We start from the raw sequence: 17,888 nt of genomic DNA, 5'->3' as shown, positions 1-17,888 counted from the left end.
CTGGACCATATTATTTTGGTGCTTCAGTGAATTGCTGTCATGGAGTTAGAGTGCTGTGTCCTTGGTAAATGAAAAGTAAGAGCACTTGTTTAAGAACTCCATATTCTATATTAAAAGAATATTTCTGTCTTTTGCAAAACCTTAAGAAGAATCTGGTATCTTAATGTTAAATGCACACACACAAAACATATACACAAACATATATGTATATACACAAACGTTCTTGGAGAAGGGGAAAATTTCTTTCTTCTGACCAACATACACATTCTTTTTTTTTTGTTTTAATTTTTATTGACATATAGTTGATTTATAGTGTTGTGTTCAAATGCATTCTAACTCTCAAATGTTTATTGAATTAATGAATACTGCATAATTAGGTAAAAGTCCTTCTGCATTTTCTGTGAAATTGCAAACTTTTTTCAGTAACCAATTTTAGATACCGTAGGTAATTGGTACTATTACTCTTTCGCTTGGTGAGTACTGTTTTTCATCTGCTTTTTAACAGGATTTTCTCTGGTTAAAAACTTACTTGTAGACCATGGTGCATCTTTGCTGGAGATGTCCCTAGGCACTTCCCCATGTTCCCCATGAAAAGGGGAACAATAAGAGGAGTCAAGCATATGGTTTTCCTGCCATGTAAGATCTGAAATTATTGCTGTTAAGACTGCATGTCAAGCAAGAAAGAGAAATGCCAAAAGCAGGATTTTTCAGGCTTGCCAAAAGTAGGAGTAGGACGATAGTTGGGGTCTTACCACTTTCATTCTACTTTTCTCCATTTCATTACCTTTATAATGTGTTCTCTGCTCCCTTGGGTCCCATTTCCAATTCAGTAGCAGTAATTACTGCTGAGGTAAACCTCCCATCTGTGAGACCGGCTATTTTCTTGACCATCTCTGCAGCCTAGCTTCCACCTCTACCCCTCCATAAAAATTATGCTTGTACTGAAAAAAAAAATTACGCTTGTATTGCTCTTCATCAGTTCCATGGCTACACTCTTCTCATCTGTTTTGCTGATGCAGCAGCAGCCTTCCAAAAATACCACCAAGCCTAATAATCCTTTTGCTGTTCAATACATCTTTTGTCTGAAGCTTAGTTACTGCCGCAGTTGATGGCATGCCAGCTGATGGCAAGCAACAAATGAATGTTTAAATAGTGTGTAATTCAACAGATGTGCCAATCCAGGTGATTTTCCCAGGAGCGGCCACACAGTGAGTAGAAGGAGAGCACTAAGTGTATAGTGGATTGTTCCAGATGTCCTCTGGTTTTGGCTAGCTCATTCTTGGTGGTTATAGCTTGATTTATTTTCCCTCGATTCATTTTTTTTTGACTTGTTTTGCCTCTGTTCAGGTTTTGTTACTTTATCTTGCTTTATTTTGCTACTTTATCTTGATGCATGTGGCTTCCACTAGGAGATGTTTAAATTTCAAATCATGAAGAAAGTTGTGATGATAGCGCAGCTTTAGTAATTCCCAGTGATCGTCACCAAGCAATATTTTCCAAAAGTCCCAGGTGTATAAAGCTCATCTTCTTAAGTGCACAGGGTAGTACACCGCACCCTCCATAAAAACATAGTAATCATGGCTAGCCTACTTTAAACATTACTCAAGGAAGGAAGAAAGGAAGGAAGGAAGGAAACTGCCTACCCACTATTACCACACAGTACTTAAAACATACAGACCGATACATCTTACCACATGGCAGTCTTTGTGTGAAGATACCTTGTCAATCAAGATAAGTAAATATCTTCTCTCTTTTCCATGAACCTAGCAATCAATTTGCTTATATTATAGCTCCGTGCAAAACTGTTGTTAAATTACTTTGTGGCTGGTTATGTCACTTGGCTAGAAAAATGGTACTGGAATTGTCAGCTTTAGCCCTGTGCTGCCCATCTTTCCTAACTTATGGTCAGCCATATGTTTAGACCAGATGAGGTAGGAAGTATGATTTGATACAAGTACATTCTTGGAAAAGATATCAAAATCATATTCTACTAAAAGTGTGAATTAGTTTTTTTTTCTCCCTACATATGGGCTGTATTTTCATACCTATAGCAAGAAACTTTCATTTTTCTTTCTGATCATGTTGATAATAGTTTGCTGGTAATAGTGATTAACATAAAGGTCAAGAGAGTTGGTGGAGGTAAAGGAAACTTGATCATTGAGGGACACATAAGAGACCTTTGAGGTACTGAAACATCTTACTTCTTAATCATCACTGTGGTTACAGTAGTGTTCCTGTTATTATTCTTGTGGAAAACATACATGTTTTATGAACTTTTTTGGTATGTGTAATATGTTTAACTATATATGTGTGTTTACTGGATCAAATCTGGAAAATACCCAAAAAACACAAAGCAAAAATATTTTCTGTAATCCTTCCACCAAGGGATAGTCCCTTTTCTTTTTTCACATATCTTCCCAGTATTTTAGGGACAAATATATATCATAATATTCTATCCACTCCATGACTTCAGATTTTAATAAAAATATATGCACATATTTATGTATATATATATGTATCTAAACCTAACTTTTTGATTTATTATATTGTATAACCTCATTTTGGCATGAGGTTTCAGGATTCTGTAGAATTAATTTTAATAGCTGTGTAGAGTGCCACTGTTTGGATATATCATAGTTTATTTACCCAGTTCTCTGATTATTTGACATTTAGGTTATTTCCTGTATTTAAATATTATAAATAACATATTTAACTTTTAGGTATTTAAAATTAAGTAAGCTAAATTGGGTTCTAGTATGTAGGCACTTCATAAAAGGTAAATTTTGTTAGATGAGATAACTCTGGCTTCAAAAGCTACTTGAAAGCTGAATTTTTTTCCCCTTAAAGGAAATTGGGGAAAAATGCAGTTTTTTTCCTTTTATGAAGTAAGTGTGCATGGTATGTTTCGTGTAAGTAGGAAATGGCTCCAACATCTTTTATACTCTTATGTGGGCTATGAAGTTATTCATTCGCTTATTGAATACTTACTGAACACATCGGTATGCCAGGTGCTTTGTTCCAGATGTGAGGATATAGAGATGGAGACCTGGTTTCACAGTCAGGTGACATAATGACAGTAGAGGTTGGGTATTGTCAGCCCATAGACTCTTATTATGGATCTAAACATTTCTACATGAATGACTTTGTTGTGATTTATATTATTAAACAGGTGACTTAGGAGCTTATATACGAGCAAGGCTGCTACTTTACCCTCCTTTCTTAAACCACTCATCCCTAAAGTATGTTCCTCTTTCAGATTGGATCCTGGAATTCAGAGCTTGGTGGGTGAGACCTGAATAGAGCAGAAGTGGAAATGACCTTTTCATTCACAGTGTGGGTGTGACTGAGGCTAGGCTATGCATTAACTCCTCTCTAGTATTACTAAGGCTTTTCCAGCTCTAGAAATTCTGTGATTTTCTGATATTTGGGCCTCTGGAGCTCCTGAATCTTTCCCTGGCATTAAATTTGTGGTGAAGGAAAAAATTTAGATACTTCTTTTTGAGATACCAGCTGAATTTTGGAGCATAAATACAGACTCAATAATGAAGGAAAGGAGAAAGTGCATTTGCCCATCTCAGGCAGTCATGTGGAAACTGAGAGTATGCCTCTGTTCATCTTCTGTAAACAAAACCAGTAATGGAATGATAATTTTTTCCTTCCTGCCTTATCCTTCAAAAAAAAAAAAAAAACAGGACAAAACAAAACATAGCTTTAGGGTTTCTACTAGAGAGACGTATCTGTGGCTTGAGGCTTCAAGTTAGGAAATAAGATGGCACAGAAAAACTTGTGGGGCCCCAGAAACATCTGGCACTATTCATGATCAGACAAAAATAAAAGAAAATTTGTTTTTTAGGTAGCATATTGGATGCTGGAAGTGTGTTGGCTATAAATTCTTTGGGAAAATATAAAAGGAAAGATTTGTGGGCAAGTGTGTTCTCCTCTAGTTAAACTCTAGAGCCTAATTAATTAGGCAGTGTGGCTGTCCATTTCTTTCTTGTTTTACTTTTACCATCTTCTGCATACGTCCCTGCACTCATTAGCCTTGGACAAATCACTCAAGAAATCTCTCAAGAAATCTCTTTTTTCCTCTGTAGAATGGGGTGCTAACGCTTGCCCAGCCTATTTTACAACGTTGTTAAAATGTTTATCACGTAAGAAAGGGTGTATCAGAGTGCTCACTATGAAGTGATACTTGGGTATCAAAAAAAGGAATGGGGAGTAACAGAATGCTTATTAACTTTTTGACCTGTGTGTGTGTGTGTGTGTGTGTGTGTGTGTATTGATCTCTGTTAACTTGGATTTGACAGCCTACTTTCCAAGTGTGTAAGTTTGAGATAGATCTCAGGGTTTTGATTGAAGAAGATAATGAATGATATGGCCATGAATAGATTAAGTTCTGAAGATATCCCTTAGGATAAATAGATTTGTCTCCCTCCCTTAAGGTTGCTGGTCATTTGGGTGAAGCAGCAGTTTGTGTAGGGAATACCAGTTATTAAGTTATTTTGTTCTGTTTTATTTTATTTTCACTGTCATTTGGAAAAGCTTTGAGCTGGCTTACGAAACAGGTACAATGACAGAATTAAAATAAGCTAAGGAAATAGGTGTAAAGAGAAAACATGTAGAAAATATACAATAAAACTATGTTAAGGCTAATGGGCAGAAACACACAGGATAGGGTAGGGTCTTATGCAATAGGTAGAGGTGGCTTCCCCCGGGGGCAGAACAAAGAGGGAAACTTGCAACTTTTCCAAGAAGTTTCCTCAGTGGAGAGGAAGAGGGCTTGAACTCTGCCCTTCAAGATGCACAGTAGTGATCTGTGAAACAATTGTCTTTATACTGTTTCTCAGTGCACATTAATAACACAATGACAAAGCATGATTCAGGGAAAGAGTAACCCTAGGAGTCAAGATCATGTATTTCACGTAGGCAGCTCTGAAGGGCTGACTTGAGCCAAGGACAACGTTTAAAACATGTCAAGGAGTGCATAAGCTGCCCGTTCTCAGGCAGTCCTCCACAAATACTCTTTATCCCAGCTGGGAGCTGGCATCACTCCCTGAATGGTTTCCAGTGATGTTGTGGCACACTTCATTGGCTAGGATCCCAGAGACCCAGGGATGGAGATGCCCATCTTGTCTTGAGAGTTAAGTGTCTTCATAAGCTGTTGGCATTTCTTTCTTTTTCTTATTTCTGGAATGTCTGTTGTAAGGATCAGACACATGAATTAAAGTATTTCTTTGCTGGAGAAGGCAGCTAAATGCCAGTTGTGATCTTTGGGGTTTGGCTCTGCTGGGAACTACTGGGAATTTGTGGACTGTCAATAACTCATTTTATGTTAGTCATTGGATGACCATTCAGTGGCTGCTACTTCAATTAGTAACTCATGGTGACTGAATTCAAACCCATCATGTTTCTAGAATTTGTTCCTAGAATCAAATTGCTGGTAAATGCTTTCATTAGAGAATTCAGCTTGAGCCCTTTGCCTGCTTTTCTGTTTCCCTGTTGTTACTAGCTCTAGATACTCCAAAAGGAAAAGAGGAAGAAAAAAAAAATCTTCAGAAGGACTGCGTGTTTTTAGGAACAGGGATTGTATTCTGTGCTTTAGTGAGACACAGAAGGAGATTCTCTGGTGAAGGCAAGAGATTGTGGCACTAAAAAAGGAAATTGGCAGGCTTGTCCATGGCACTTTTAGTAAGAGAAGAAAAGGAAAGATAGGTTGACTGGGGATTATATTAAAGGAAGCCCTGATCCTCACCTGACCTTTTATATTCCCTGAACCTAGAACGGTGCTGTGCCTACCTGGCAGTCATTTTGAGGAGCTAAGGACCAGTTTACTTTGCTTTCTGCCATGTATATTTAGGAGAGATGGATAGATGGAAGCCTGTGCAGGCACAATCATGGCTGTCCTGGCATATTGCTTTCTTCAATTTGCCAGAAGCCAGCCCTACCAACATCCATGGTCAAGTTTGTGTCCCGATAAGTTGCTTGTGAAAAGAGGAAAGATTCTCATTAAGAGTTAGGCCCTAAAATTGGTCAAAATAAGTCTATGTTTGTATTTCTGTCCATGACCTGCTTTCCTTATAGGAAGAAAGGTATTTTTATAGTTGTAGGGTAACTGCACCAGCTAATGTATTAACTGGGGTTTGATTGGGTTAGTTACTCCAGAAGTCACATCAACTGTTTGACATCAGTTTACATTCCAGCATGTGCTCCTTAGGTGAAATGGGGGTTGATAATGGACTATTAATGCCAAGAATGAGAATCTGACATTGAAAACCTAAAACCCTGAAATAAGAAGGGTTTAGTGGTTTGGATTTGTTTAGAGCGTGCTTTTCTCCATAGATGCTTTAAGCACCAAAGTAAGTTTCTAGTTTTCCTAAATATGAAATGTTTTCAGCATATTGTAAGTATGTAGCTTATACATTTACCATCAGAGCAAACTACGACCAGGAAGTTGTACTTCTGTTTTGTAAATAGAAAATCAAAGGCATGCTTAGTTGCAGAGATCACCCATTGTGTGTTGGACATGTCTGAGAAGAGTACCATTTTACTCAGTTCATTTTTATTTCTTGAGTAAAAAGGAACCAAGTAACAGTGGAGGACATAATTAAATCAGGTTATTTGGCTGTGCGGTGAGGTGTGAGCTGTTTTATCTGAGTTCCTCTGGTGTAGCCCCTGCACTTTGATCACAGGTCAGTTGGCTAGAGAAAGAGTAGTTGAGCTGAATGCTGTGTTGAGACTGAGAGGGACAAGAATGGGCATTAGGACAGAGGGTGTCTGTGGGGACAGACTCTGATGATTGAGCAAGACATCCTGTACATTTGGGCTCCCACATATTTTAGTTGGTTGCATTTGTTACTGTTAGTCTTGGTGTCTTTAACCTTGTGAGTGACAGTTGACAATAGTATAGGGCTTTAACAGAGGAGAAACTGGTCTGACCACAGTTTGTCTGGATAATGCTTTCACATTTACAAAAAGATAGAGGAAGAGAGTCCTTGCTTCTTTGTTCTGGGAACCTGACCAAATCTAATAAGGAGTCTCTGGTAGCAATAACTCCTTTTAAGTAGACCAAGTGTGAGACTCTGACTTTTTTTGTGTATGTGGCCTAGTTCCTGGATGAGATGGCAGCTCTGATGTTAGAACTTTTTAGAATCACATAAACCTCAAGTTTTGATTTTTTTTCAGTGTTGCTTTTTTAAAAAAGTTAAAGGAAAAAAAGTGAGAGAAAAACTTTCTAACCATGTGCTGTTCTCTTCTCATAGAACCAGTGAACGTTATTAAGACTTAACAGATTCACAAAGATGCTTAAATCTCTCTAGCACTCTGTCTTTCTCTTTCAAGTAGAATTCTGTACTTGATCATTTCCCAAGGTGGCTTTTTTGGTTGTGGTTTTGACTTGCACTTATAGCCATTTGATGTGTATCTTTGTATATGTAATTCACATCTCAGAAGACTGGCATCATCTTGGTAGATCTTTATGGAAGTTTGAGGAGTAAATTTTTATAGTTTTTATTTTATACTTTTGCAGACCAGTCCCTTTGCCTGGGCAAGGTATATGTTGGTGAAGTACAGGTGGATAGGAAGACTGAAAGGGGAGCTAAAACCTGCATAACTAAGAAGCTGAGTCGGCAACTCCTGAGCCTAGGGTTTTCATATTCAGAAATCTCCAGTTATTCTGAAGGATGCCATAACATCCTAAAAATAAGAAATTATTTGTAGCCACATCAATGTGTAATATACACTACAGCATATTAGAAGGGAAGAGAGGCACAGGGAAATCAAAGAAACTCATTGTACACCCTTAAGTATAGCCCTGGGATTATCCAGGGTGGTTTTCATAGAAATCAAAATCCACATCCCAGGATGTTAGCAATCCTGGACAAACTCTTTCCCTCCGCATCCTTGAGATCACTTTCCTCTAATTCTTTATGCATATAGAGAATTGCTGAGGAAAGGCCACTTTCTGGTCTTCTTTATTGAAAATGCAGATGTTTCTATAAACGACCACACTCTAAACTGAGTCCTGAGCCACCTCTTGTAATTTTTCAGGGTGTGGTCTGGGTGAAGATAGAAAGATGAAGGCCTCATGCTTCACATTTTGGTTGAAATTGTATATATCAAGGTATCTTGATTTAAGTAAATTTTACAGTCCAGATATTAGATTGGTAAGACCCTTTTGTGTCCCTGTAGCCATCACCCCATCTTGAGGGGGAAATCTGAACATAAGGATTTATTTCAGTATTCTACGAGAATTTAATTTAATTTCTTTAAAAAAAATTTTTAATAGACAGCCTTTTTTAAAAATCAAAGTTCTTACTCACCCCTGAAACACTATTTTCCTACTGTGCTTTGTATATGGCAGCAGATTTTCACCTAGATATGAAAAGTGAGTCCATTGGTTTTCATGTATAAATGCTTTTCAAGAACACACAACTTCTCACCATTGTTTTTAACAATAAAAAATCATAGTGGACAATTTTGGTGTCTGTGGAGATTCCTTGAGAATTATCAGCTGATAAAAAATTCCTCTAAGGAGTTAAAAAATCTGGTCTGCTTGAACATCTTATTAAGTGGAGCTTTTTGCATTTAAGGTCTTCTGAGGGACTTATATGCTGTCAGAGCTGGAAGAGTTCAGAGGGCCTGAAAATCACTCTTGCTTTATAACTGCGAGCCCAAAGCCCAGAGAAGTGAGTTGCCTGAGGTTGAGAGTTAGTGGCCCGCGTTGGTCTCTGAGCTGCCCATCATTCTGTCTTGACTGACAGTGATAACTGATCCTTCCACACTAAATATAAGGCCTAAGTTTTCCAGTCTTCTGAATCTTCAAAATAAAGTTAAATTATATTATGAAATTTCATGCTGTATCTTTTATTACATTATGATTGTTTGAAAACTGTTTAGTTGTGTACTGTTGTAAAACCAGACTGCTTAACTAGAAAACCCAGCATTAACCGAGCCTTTGCCAAGTAGCAATGAATATATTGCTTTATATAGAGGTAGAAAGAGAAAGTTGTCTATTTGACGAGTCAAGAGAAGAGACGATATCTTGTTGTCAGCAAGAGGCCCCACATGGATGAAAGGAGAATCTGAGACTTACTGTGGTTAGGGAAATGGTAATGTTCAGATGCTGATCTAATCTAGTTTGAGTATTGTTTTCAGAACCACCTATTTTTATTTTGGTACTTTTCAGATACTCTTACAGCGTTCCTGGGGAGATTTACTTTTTTGGAGACATTGCTCAGATTGTTTACTCCTCTAGGTTAAGTGTTCTAGACCATCTGTTGTTAATTTTGTAGCTGTATTAAATTCTGTTCTTAGCCTGGGTTATAAGCACCAAAATCAAACTTAGAAGCAGAATCATTTGCAAGTCATGTGGCTTTGAGCTGAATGGTGGTTTTTATAAGTGCAGTTTTCAAATGGGCTGAGATTCTATGCTTAGTTTTGGGATCAGTAATTTAAACCTGAGGATCTTTTCCAGTTCTCTGGGAGAGTGCTTTCTGAGACCCTGGACAGTTGTTATTCCAAAGCAAGCTCTTGGGGTGAAGCTGGTACTGATATTGATAGATTGCTTTTAAGATGCTTGTAGGGGAAGGACAATGATTTTGTAATATTCTTCCAAGTTCTCAGGCTGATCTCTGAAATCTGGTAGAGCTAATCTGAAAGTCCAATATTCTTTAGAGCAGGCATAGGAAAAGCTTGTCCTCTCCTTGATCCTTGTGTGTGTTTCTAGAGAAGCTGAGCCTATGGGTCTTGGGGCCAGGTGGAGACATTGAGAACAGTATGGCTGGCATTTTCAGTCTCTCCTGAGTCTTCACACAGTGTTTCAAGGAGACCTGAGAATTATCCCTTAGTTGTCGATAGCCTCTCAAATTGGCTTCTGGGTGTTGTAGATGGGACTACTGTGTGCAGAAGCACAATTTATATTATATTTGCGCCTCATCGTCAAGTTGCCCTTTTCCCAATAATCTTATGGTAAGTAGTGATTTCTCTGATATGATTTCTATTGCAAATTGAACAAAAAAGATGATGAAATGGGGTTATTATCCAACCAAATTGCCTCGTGTACAGACAAGTTGAACTGGTGCTTTGCTTGGAGTTGGCCTGGAGTTTTCAGAAACTCAATTACTGGCTTTATAAGGCTGTGCCTGGGGTTGTATTTCCAGTCTCTCTCAACTTTTGTTCCCTTGGAAGGGAGGAAGTGGAGCTGTGACAGATATATTGCCAGATAGCACACAATAGCACACAAAACGAGAAAGACATGGCGTGAGCCATTCATGGAGACAGATTTACACTCTGTGCTGCCCTCAAACCATAGATCCATCTATTTCAAAGAAATAACCTGCCCATTGTATTATATTTCAGACAGGGACACAGCTTAGAAGAGAAATGCTGACTCCTTCTGTTTAGATTTTGCAAATAATGCTGCACATTTTGCTGTAATCATTTATTTTTGTGAGGATGGGAAAGTTTATTTGGCAAAGGAAAGCCTGTCTCTAGATGAGAAGTTGAAGAACTGAGATATGAAGGGAGAGTATTTGGCCATGCTGTTGCCTAGTGAAGTGTATGTGTATAGTTTTGCAAGTTTTTGTCACTATCTAGCCAACTGTATTATCAGGCATTGGAGATTTATACCTATTTCACAAAAAGAAAAACAAAGCTAGAGAGACTGTGATTGACCCAAGGCCAGAGTGTTTGACATTTATGATTTCTTTTTGGTTCTTTCCATAGACCTGTTTCCTGGAGATATGGCAGAATTCACTTGTGTGTCAGCATTTCATTCATGTTTACATGGGAGACAACATTGCATAGTGGTAAATAGTTTGAGTTCTGGAACCTGTCTGCCAAGGTTCAGATCCAGGTTCAACCATGCCCTTGCTCCATGACCCCTGGGCCTCACCTTACCAGTAAAATAGAGATTTCAGGGCTTACCTTGTAAGGTGGCTCTGAGAATTAAATTGAGTCAATACATGTAAGGCACTTAGAACTAAGTGTTTCATAATCTTGGCTATTACATTTTTGAAATGTGTGTTGATTGCATGGAAAATGTGTGCTACCTGGTAGACTGTTCTATAAACATTTCAAATATAAAAAATAACTGCTTGCATTAAATTTTACTTCCCAGATTGACAGTTTTAAGGAATTAAAAAATATTTTGGTAATGGTCCAACCTTGGAGGAAATCAGGAAAAGAGAGGATAGTGTGTATGTAGTTTTACAGTTCTACACTGTGGGCTTGTACATATGTACAGTTGACCCTTGAACAACACAGGTTTGAACTGTGTGAGTCCACTTATGCATGTATTTTTTTTCAGTAGTATATACTATTGCTACATGATCCAAGGTTGGTTAATTCCGCAGATGTGGAACCAAGAATACAGAGGGCCAACTATAAGTCATACCTGGATTTTTCGACTGCATAGGGTTGAGCACCCCTTGCCCCTGCATTGCTGAAGGATCAGCTGTAATTGTTTATCTTCTGTAGGTAATAATTTATTCTGAGGATGAGAAGCAAATGTTGGTTATATACATCCTCTCCTGCGAGGTACAATTTTTTTTTTTAAATTTTAAATGGGTGAGACAGTTAAATGTTGCCTCAGTTGGATGTATTTAGAGGTATGAGAAAATGTTTTTACTTTTGTGACATTCAAGGACCTTTGAATGAAATCAGTTTCTTGAATAAACCAATTTCATATTTTTAACCTTGTGTATTTTTTTTTACATATATATTACATTTTAAGTCAGATATGTTTTTTAGGGTATTGTTTTCTGTCATATTGGAAAAATATAATTGCACAAATGTGTTCGTCTCAGAATGAGGTAGGTAGGTTCAGGCACGTTGCCTTACACTAGTAGAAATTCCCTTAGTATTTTTTCTCTATTCACTGATTCAAGCCATTCGTTGATTCATTTGTGAATATCTAAGTAGAGTTGTAGGTAGCGGTTTTTCCGAGTTGGCTTTTGAGCATTTATAGCATTTTGTCCAAGTGGCACAAATACATTATGTGAGTTCAGATGAAGTCTAGTATGAATTTACTTTAAACAACTGCATAAGATGACTGATCCCAGGCCTGTGGGGTTTTTTCATGTTTGTTTGGTCATTATACTTTTTTTATTAAAGTTTTTTTTAATATTATGATAAAAACACATTACATTTTAAACATTTTAAAGTGTACAGTTCAGTAGTATTAAGTATAGTTACATTGTTGGGAAACAGAACTTTTTCATCTTGCTAGTCTGAAATTCTTTGCCCATTAAACAATAACTCCCCTTCTCCCTTCCTGCAGCTCCCCCAATAACCCCCATTCTACTTTCTGTTTTTGTAAATTTGACTACTTTAGATACCACATCTGAGTGGAATCGTATAGTATTTGTCTTTTTATGACTGGCTCATTTCACTTAGCATAATGTCCTCTAGATTCATCCATGTTGTAGCATGTGACAGGATTTCCTTCCTTTGTAAGGCTTAATAATCTTCCGTGGTATTTATATATCACATTTTGTTTATGCTTTCATCCTTCTATGGATGTTTGGATTGTTTCCATTTCTTGGCTATTGAAAATAGCGTTGCTATGAATATGGGTGTGTAAATATCTCAAGTCCATGCTTTTAGTTCTTGTGGATATATACCCAGAAGTGGGATTGCTGGATCACAGGGCATATCTATTTTTAATTTTTGAGGAATTTCCATACTGTTTTATATAGTGCTTGCACCATTTTGCAATCTTACCAATAGTACACAAGTATTCCCCACGTCTGTCTTTTAAACAGCCCTATCCAAACTGACAGAGTGGTTTGTGGAGAACAGCGTAGTTGTTAAAGTTAGGATAGCCATTTTCAAGCTTGATCAGGTCCTTGTATTCAGTCTCATCAGTACTGCGTGATCATCCTTGTTAAGGTCATAATGCTGGACTAAGATCTATAAATTGGCACCGAATTGTGCACAAAATTGGCATGGATATTGGTAATGTAGGCTGCAGTTTCTGTGAGTGATCTTAGGTAAATCACCTCAGTGCTCTCTTCTCCACCATTGTAATTTGTAAAAGAGGGGTTTGTACTTCTCCCTTTATTTACCGGTTCCAGAATCCTGTTGGCCATTGTAGAACCCAAGCATCTAGGAAAGATACTGTGTATATCTTGGTGTAATTATTTGGTAGATCATATTTCCCTTAGCACCAATTTGGGTTCTGTTTTTCTTTGTTAAGCTTATGTTTTTCTTAATCTTTTATTGCCCCAGATACTAAGTGATGTGGAGGGAGACCTTGGTGATCAAGAGTGCAGGCAGTGAGTCAGATTGCATGAAAATCCTTGCTCTTCCATTTAGAAGATATTTGACCTTGGACAATTTAATGAACCACTGTACCTAATTTTCTCCATATGAAATGGGGAAATAGTACCTGTGTCCAGTTTTTGTGAGGTGTAGGTGATTTAATGCACGCAGGGCACTTTGCATGGTGCCTAGCACTGAGTAAGCACTCAGTAAGTGTGAAGTCTACTTGTCGTGTAATATCCTAGTTAAAATGGTGGAAAATGGGTGAGTTCATCTTCCATTAGTACCCCACATTTACACTTCTGAGGATATTATTTCCTTTACAGTGTTTTCTCTGTAGGTGGAAGGGTACACCTATTGTACAGCTGGAGAAACTGAACAGCAGAGATTATACTTAATTTGACTGGGATTAAAACTTCAGTTTCATGATTGCAGCCCTTCCTTGCCTGGCATACTGTCCCAGACTTAATGACTGTAAGGCCTCATAAGAATGGGTTTTTCAGGCGAGGCTTTATTGGGATGTGTGCTGCAGCGTGAGGGAATGAAAACAAGTAACAGGTGCACTTGCTTGCTCCTGGAGGCAGGATGAGCTGGTAATTTAAATGAGGTGCTGGTAGGGGCAGGAGGCATAGCTCAGTTGGTGTGCCCACCTCCTTGGTGGTGCTGTGTGCAGGGATCATGTGCAGTACCCTGCTTTTGCTCTCCCATACCTCAGAAATGGCAGGTTTGTGGCCTTTTTGTATCTTATTGTTCATGATTGCCCCAGCTGTGTATGCGTGCAGTTATTTTTAGTCTCTTATAATTTTCTTTGTATTCTGTTGCTTAAAGACAACTTTGTCCTGGTGCAAGTACTTGGGGAAAGGGTCCCAGATCCCAGCCTTATTTCATTATGAAGACACTCTTTGAGGAAGCGTATTTTAATCGTGTGTCTTGGGAAGAAGGAAGCATGGGGAGGTAAATGGGTGGGCTTTGGTGGAGCAGCTTGAAAAAGGAGAGATCAAGGAGGCTGTGCTGATGATCTGCATATGAAGGGAGCTACCCCTTCTGGAGTACTTGAGGGCATCTGTACCCTGGGACAGGCTCAAGTCCTTCTCTGAAATGGCAGCCCACGCAGACCAGGGGAGCCTTTCTTGATGGCTCTTATGTGGCTCTCAGTAGGGCCAGTGCTTGCTGCCCTGGTTCATAGCTGAGTTGGAGGGATTGATGGATCGGTGCCCCCTTCTGTTTTTTGCTAGCACTGTCTTCACACCCTGTCGCCATTTATGTTTTTTGATGAATGATTAATTCAAAAAATAATCATTTGTAAATTGTGAGTGAACCAGACATTTGGCCCTGCCTGTGGGGAAATGGCGCCTCTGAGCCGGGTGTAGCTTGCAGCCAATACATCAGAGGAGCAGTATTCCCAGACCAGTGATGAATTTATATGCAGTTCCTTTGCAGCATGTTAATGACTGTTACAGCCGAGTAACTAGTGAAAAATAATAGCAAATAGGAAGAGTAAATATTTAATGTCTCTATATCATTTTTAGCTTACTGTAAAAATACGCATTTTGATTTAGGAGGGAAGTGAGGGAATCTTGGACAGTAAAAGTCAGTATTAGTTTGAGTTTCATTCCATTTCCTTTTCTTTCTTTGTACTTAATTAAATTAAAAAGTTAAAGTGAGTTGTTGCTGAGGTGGATTTCACTAAGGAAGTGGTTTCTCTGTAAGTTTTAGATCATAAGATGCTTCTTTCCTGGCAGTTTGAATCTATATGTCCCGTCAGCATCATTGATTAAATGCCTGGTGTGTATAGAGGCCCATACTATCTCTAAAATACAGCTTTCATCATGTTAATTTTCTGCTTTAAAACTTCAGTGACTCCTCATTGCTTCCAGGATGAAAGCTGGACTCCACAGCCTAGCTTTTAGTGCCTCTATGCTGTGACCGACCCCAGCCTGCTTTCCTGCCTTACTCCCTAAGGGAACTCCATGTGGACCCTTTGCTTAAGCCAGAGTGCTTGACTCCCTATCTTGTAACATGCCAGAGACTTTCTCACCTTTACACCCTTGGTCAGATCATTCTGGGGCAGAAATGACCCTGTATTTTTCTCTGCCTGTCCCCTTCCACTAAGGCCCATTTCTAAAAGTGTTTTTGACTTCCCTGAATGGATAGAGAAAAAATAGAAAAATGAAAGTGGGTCACAACTTTCTGTCCCCTCCACTTTGCCACCTCTCTAGCATAGGGAATTCAGAATGAGTCCTACTTTCCCTCACTTCCTGCTTGGCCATCTTCTCACTCTAGACAAACTAAGCTATTTATCCAGGTGGACAGGTTGTTAACTACAGACATTTCTAGGGATTAGAATTGAGTACATTAGTAGGGAAACTGGCCTCAGAGATAGTGCCATGTGTTCTGAGATCAGAAAGTTTTGACACAGAAGTTTTTAGCAGGAGGTTGAGTTTGCAGACTGATAACATAAAGTACTGCCGCACTGGTAGAAGTATTTAGAGAAAGGGTCCAGGCATTTTTACTCTGATGTTTTAATTGTCTTGGAGTGTTGAGTTCAGAGCCAGATAAAATTATAATATTGTCTTGGTACAAGTAATTTGAATTTATAAAAGGCTTTAAGAATTAAGACATATCCCAGGATACAAATTTTAACACATGTGTGTATCTTTCTGTATAGAATATTGTATGTTTTGTCACATTCTCAGAAGTGGCTTTGACTCAGAAAAGGTTAAGAATAACTGATCTGGAGTTGTGCTTCTCAAATTTTTGGACTTAACCCGCTTAGGTGGGATAGAAGCTGCTTATCTCACCTTTACCACCATCCAGCATCAAGATAAGCAAACAGTATGAGCCATATATAAATGATTTTATGAGTCATATATATATGATCTTATTTAATAAAGCAACGTCCTACAAGCTTATAAAATGTAATTTTGTTTTACTTTCCTTGGTAGTAGATGGTAAGTTATTTAAAAGCATAAAAATCACAGTTGACAGTTTATTATACTAGCAGTTTTTTGGGAAATGGGCTTGTATGCAAATCTGCTTTAGCTGCAGGGGTTTGAATTATTCTTATTTTAACCACACCAGGTATGTGACTTATAGTCTTATTATTGAAAATTATTACAGGACAAAAATATAAATATGCACCACTCTACATTGTGAGTTTAACCAGATAATCTTCAACAAGTCAAATTTCTAATGATAACACTGAACTAAAAGTAATTTAAAATTAAAAGGCAGGAATAGCAGTATTGCAGATTATGACTGACTCAGATTATGACTGACTCAAGACAACACTGATGCTAGAGTAATGATAAATCATCCTTCCAGAAAACTATGAGAATTCTGAGTTCCAGGTGTGAGTGCCCAGTAGACACTCTGTAGCATTGTAGGGTAGCCCCAGTTCTTGGTAGACCAAAATTTAAGTTCTTTGTATACTCTGCTAACTTGCTGATTTTACTTTATCGATACAGATTTTAGGACCCCCACTAAATCACTAATCAGGCAACTCACTTAATAGGTTAATTAACAACTCTTGGTCATGTTAAAGATGAACATCTGTGGAATCACACATTTGCTTTTGAGAACTAAGATGTATAGATCATTTATAGATCTCCTGTGGTTACCAGTAGTTCGAGGACCTTACCTTAAGGAACACTACCGGATCAATTTATGGTTGTAAATAAAAGATACTAAACAGTTTGAAGGAGGATTAAAATATAGGAGACTATCCATATCCACGTTATAGCCCTTCTTTTCTTATTTTGTTTAAAAAAATGTTTTTTTAAAGACCAGCCCAAGTGTTTCTGATAACCAGATATCCTTTGTTTTTAAATACTCCTTTATTTACCAACCCCTTTAAGCCTGGCCCTGAAGTGAAATCAACAGCTGTGTGTGAGTAATTTTTCCCCCCTCCCTTGCTGTGCTCCTCCTATCAAATTGAAATACCCTGGCACTTTCTTCCCTTTTTGAAAACACAAAAGAGGATTAGACCATATAATGGACTATTTATGTGTCAAATTAAATGTTTTACTCTGAGGCTGTTTTTGAGTTATGCGAGCAGTAAAAATATGTATTAAGCTGCCAAGCCTTTTAAAAAATGCATATTATTTAGCTGATAGCCTGTAACAGTCTGATGGACCCATAATGGTGTTTTGAGTAAATATGCATTTGAACAATTTATGAAACTTATGTTTACATGTGTATTAAACAGCCCTAGTAGGGAGTGACCAAAAGTTATTACCAGTTGACAGCTGCTGTCTGGTGACCAATTTGAAATGAATTGGTGGATTCCCTTCAGTGTGGAGTAAACAGGTTTCCCTGTCAGGGAAGCAGGCTGTGTAATCATCAGCATGTGGGGCCCCAGCCCTGGAGGCTTGCATGTTGGTCGAATGAGGCACTGGGAAAAAACATCTCACTCCATAGTGAGTTGCACCTTAGATTTGCATGAGTGGTCTATTTTGTTTTATATCTTGAAATTTATGAATATGTTCACAGAATATAGGTTGTGCATAACAGAATATTTTGTTCTTGGGAAGAGGGACCACAGTTGTTTGGCATCTACTCTCTTGTGCAGTGATCTTGAAATTTTCATGATCATGTGTCCCCGTCAATAATAAATAATTTTTATATTT

The 17,888-nt window shown here is 38.1% G+C and overlaps 1 protein-coding gene across 1 annotated transcript in view; it reads left to right on the top strand.

Annotated features, from left to right (window-relative positions):
- Positions 1 to 17,888, top strand: part of AUTS2 (activator of transcription and developmental regulator AUTS2) — a 1,021,658-nt gene that overhangs the window by 61,480 nt on the left and 942,290 nt on the right.

Source organism: Camelus ferus, chromosome 18 (assembly GCF_009834535.1).
Source record: "Camelus ferus isolate YT-003-E chromosome 18, BCGSAC_Cfer_1.0, whole genome shotgun sequence".
NCBI lineage: Eukaryota > Metazoa > Chordata > Mammalia > Artiodactyla > Camelidae > Camelus > Camelus ferus.
This window is presented reverse-complemented; position numbering and strand designations above follow the sequence as displayed.